The following is a 5,000-nucleotide window of genomic DNA, read 5'->3' on the forward strand; positions in this document are numbered from 1 at the left end:
CCCCTTGGTTATATTAAGCTCAAGGCACACGTCTTAACGTTTTAAAAAAAATTGATGATCAAAAAATGTTCAAGCCGAGAGACTGTTATCATGACATTTTGAGACTGGAAAACGGTCATTTCACGTCGTTCAGCCACTGATAACTTGTTGAACGGAACAGGGCTTGTCTTCTGTTTCGTTCAACTTCGCTTTCGTGGTGAATGGTCAACTTTCAATTCGTATTCAACATGAAAATTTTTCGAAGAAGAGCTACAACAAGGATGAAAAACGTTGAACCTTTTTTCTGGCCAGCTCTCGGTGCAATAACGAAATCTCGTACTCTGCGAAACCCTTAAGGAATTTGTGGTGGTTAAGGCGCGCCTGGAATTCCGGGAAAAAGCTGATTTTGAATGGTGAAAGAACATAAGAACAGAGTCGAGGTGTGGGGGAATACTTCGCTTTTTTTTTGCCAAACGTAAACCAAGGAAATCCAAAGTATTTCCCTACATTTCAGCACTGTTTTGTCATACGCCATCAGGATACGAAAACTACTACGTGGACAAAATTCTTTGGACGGTCATTCAAAACTCCTAATTATCCATGATATCAAAATTACTTTCAAAAGCAAATAATACATTTAAAACTCAAGTGCAGTTCTCCTCTCCCCCACCTTATATAGTGTTTATAAAGCTTAAAAAACTGCGGGTGAATGTTTGCAACGTTGTGGGTGGGACGGGAGGAGGGGCTGCGTACGAAAATCTTAAGGGAATTAGTTCTCAACGAACTGTTAGGTAGATCCTAATAAACTATAATTTGTTCTTCCCTCGATCGGTTTGCTGCAGTCTGATGTTCATGGCACTTTTAGTCTTGTCTCGTTATCTTCACTTCATTCTGTTTCTTGTTGTTGTTTCTTTTGACAGGACGATTAACACCCATATAATGTCAGCGTCAATATTTCCTCCTGCAAAAGCAGAATTGCTAAAAAATGTCACCTTGGTGTTGAAGAACTTGAAGGTATCAGTTATTACATAATACACGTATTTTGCATTTTGCGTTCTCGCATATGATCTATTATAGAGGACAGACGCATAGCTGGCGTCATCAAAAAAACAATCACAGAAGGCGCCAAATTGTGGTCAATCTCGATCCCAGAGTTCTTCTCTTAACCGAGGGAGAGAAGAGCTCTGGGGAACCCTGAAACAAAGTGTCTTCTCATTGGTTTTCGTGAAGAACAATCAAAAGCGTCTCTAATTGGTGCATTCATGTTAGCACGAGGAGTGAGCAGGCGCTGTAAGGTTCAAATAGCCAATTTTTGGCTATAAGAACCCTACGGTGCATGTTCTCCTACACAGAATTTCTTAGAGCCTTGGGTCGATCCGAGACTCTGGTGACGAGAATGAAATGTGACACCGCCTCGTGTGCCACGTTTTTGCTCTTGCCACATTTTGACGTCATTTGTGACCCATTACTGAACGGACGCACGCGGTCGGTTAAAATGCCTTTTGGCTAATAAATCATTGGACCTCAATCTTTCGTGAAAAAGAGCATCATCCTTGAAAAGAAATGAATCGGTATGTATGTGTGGAGATTGGCAGATGAATAATAAACTCATGATCTGTGTAATACTGATCGCTCGCCTATCTCTGATTGCAGTTTAACTGATTTTGTCTTTAAAATGTAAATTTGACACGTTCAAATGGGAAGAAATACGATGGTGTTAGAAGGTCTGTACATGTTAGGAAAATTAGGACTTGATCAATTTTTTTTGTCAGTATTTTTTCTTCGTCTGTAGCTTCGAAGACGCGCCTATTGTCTATTAGAGAATTTAACTAAATTTAATCTTGTAGCTTTCGTCAGAGCAGAGTTTTAATTGCTTTTAATGGAATGGATAGTTGCACAAGTTCCAAGAAGTTTACTTGACTTTAGTCCGCAGGAAACGATAGAGAATGTGTGTTCTGGAATCTCTCAGAAAGCAAGTAAGAAAACTTAAAGTGTATATGACAGATTTTTCTTTATTTACTCAATCGAAACATCATCGTTTTTACTGGGTTGCCAGTATGGCAATCCCAGTCGGAAAGTGGGTGGGATTTGTTTGTTTTGTTTTATTTATTTATTATTATTTTTTTTTTCCGTGTCGGTAAAAGTCTCGACTGTCACTCCCCTGGTAAGTGGTGTCTTTGTGCATAGAGCCTTCTTCTTCTTTTGTGAGACTGTTTGAATATTCATCTTTTTTTATCTCTTTCATTCTTGACTTTATTTGCTTAATGGTTTTGATGATGGTGTGACAGTGAAAACCGGCAATACCATGCGGACTCGTGAGTTTGTTATTCTCGTCTGCCGTAAACTTGATTTCCACTCTCAAAACTACCTCCGAACCTACTTTTTGCGTAGAATAAGCTTTTAAAATGATGTTCTTGTCTTGTGTGGTGATACTTGATGATTCGCGAACATTTTGTGAAAAAATAGTTATAACGGGTCACACGCTCAACTTGATCGCCCTGTTATGCATAACATCCGCTTGGCCCTTTGACATCCCATTGAAAAAAACTCGTAAAATATTTCCGGACCGGTCGATTTCTCTGAAATTTGAAAGGATGGTTGCTAACGAATAGGAAACGATTTTCACAATGACGAAAAATTCCTGTGTTAAGCATGAGAATTCGACGAAGAGATAAATGCGACAGAATTTGTTGCGTGCGTTGCTATTTTTGTGATTTGACTGTTGTGCAAATTTTGATAGAGAATATTAAATTATGAAAAAACATCTACGGATATATCGTTAAAAAATCTTTATTTTTAGCGGTTATTTGACGAGAAATAATATTTTTGTTAATACAATGTATTTGAAAAGAGAAAAATTTCGCGGGAATCGGGACGCGGTGAAAATAAGTTAACAAATTTGCATACGTGCGTTGAAATGTGATACGCGAGGAGACAGAAATTTTATTTCTCTGACAAATGATTTTGTCATTGTAGTGTAAGATGAAATTTATTTGGGACGCCAGCAATATTTCTTTAACTTCCTGGTTAATCCAATTTATTGCTACGACTTGCTAGTGCGAAGAATGTTTACATGAAACTCACGCTTTTTGCAAATGTTGAGTGTCATGAAATTACATCATTTGCGTGACAATATATCCCTTTACTCTAACCCAAAAACATTCAGATAGTAACAAACTTTATATTTATTAACCATTTCGTCTGCTTTTGTGCTTGTCAGCATTGTGATTTGCAATAATTCGCAAGTCTGTTTTTGTATCTCATAGATGTTTAGATTTTCAATTACATGGCCGCTCAACCTCGCGATTGTGTAAATAGTTCACCCTGAAGTCAAAGTATATACGTCCTCAGGAACCTGACAAAGAAGGCTTCCTGACCCGACAGATGAAATCTAAATATTCAGTTAAATATTACAACAAAATTAAAAAAACAAAGACGTTGTTTTACTCTGAAAACAACGAACGATTAACATGCTTTCCCGCAGTTCATTCAGTTGACACAAGGTGATCACGTGTACCTTTATGGTTGCATGGTTGCCTAGCACGTGATCAATTTCTTCCTTTTGACAAAACATGATAAAAGTCAGAGCCTGCAGAAATCTTCGTCTTTTTACGATCGATTGTCATTAATCTTTAGATGAGAATTCGATTCAGAGCTATATATAAAAACTGTTTTTTTTTCCTCTATCTGAGAAGAAACGAGTGAATTTTACTCAAGAGCGTGTTTTGTTATCTTTAAACTGAATTTATTACCAAAGCTTAAAAACTAAAAGACCTCAAAATGGGACAGGATATTACAAAATAATTAAAGGTGTGAACGTGTGAGCCAAAGGGCCTCTGCTGGCGCGACATGCGGGTGACCCTCAAATGGTCTTAATGACCCCCTACTTGAAAAAACTAACTGGAACCCTGAAGTTCAATACCACCCAATTCAGTGCCTTCTGTTTTTGTATAACACGTACCACAGTCTTTTATGGTGAGTCTAGTTTAAATATCAACCAGACCCTCCGTGAGGGTACACTGGGTTGCCTGTGGTACGTGCACCGTTCCTGACAATTTTTTTCAAGTTAAGGGGTCATTAAGATCATTTAAGGGATCACCCAGAAGTCATACCAGCAAAGGCCCTTTGGCTCACAGGTCCTCACACGTTCTTACGACGAAACAGATCCTTTTCTTTTCATTTGTCAGAAAGAAGAAATTCCTGTCCTCTTTAGAAAAAAATAAACACGCATTGCTTACGTATGGTAGTGACGTAACACAGCGATTTATTCCATATAAAATGTCAACTGAGCTGTGTGTTGTCTTCCAGGAGATTCAAGTTGTCCTTGCGTAATATGTAGTTCTAACAGTGCACGATATTGTTTTGGTATTGTGTATCATTGTAGTGCCATGGTAGAAGTCTTGGGTAAGTAGCCTCAGAAGACATGTGGTTACCAGCAAAGTACTGAACCCAGAAAGATTGAAGAAAATAAATGGGAAGTGAGAAACATTGGCTTCTGGGCTGACATGTTGATAATTTTCAAGCTCCCTCACAACTTCTTTCACCACAAGTTTAAGCGTGTCCTCTGAGCAGCTTTGTAATACTAAAATTTATTAAAGTTAAACCCTGTCCCGCGGGGTTAGTATCGGGATGGGTGACCATACCCCTTCGTAAAACAGAAGTATTGGACCGAAAATACTGTTAACGCTAACAAATGCGAACTCAGCAAGGTACAGATTTTGTTAGCTTGCTTTATGCAAAAACAAATATTGATGCAAAAGTAAATTGATACACAGTTTTTAGAAAGAGCAGAAGGAAGTTTCCAGGACCGTCGCTCGAGAATAAGATAATTACGACATGAAAACAACATTATTATTGTACTTTTGGTTGCACAAATAAAGCGCAAAATCGAAAGTGACATCGCCGGAATTCAGTGGGCGCCGTGATGAAGTTACCCCGGGATGTCTACTCGCCAAACAGTGAAGCATCTGTGTCAAATGATGGCAAGATACCGGGTTTTCGTAAGTTTATTTTTCTGTCAA

The sequence above is a fragment of the Montipora capricornis genome, chromosome 4, assembly GCF_036669925.1.
Source record: "Montipora capricornis isolate CH-2021 chromosome 4, ASM3666992v2, whole genome shotgun sequence".
Classification (NCBI taxonomy): Eukaryota; Metazoa; Cnidaria; class Anthozoa; order Scleractinia; family Acroporidae; genus Montipora; species Montipora capricornis.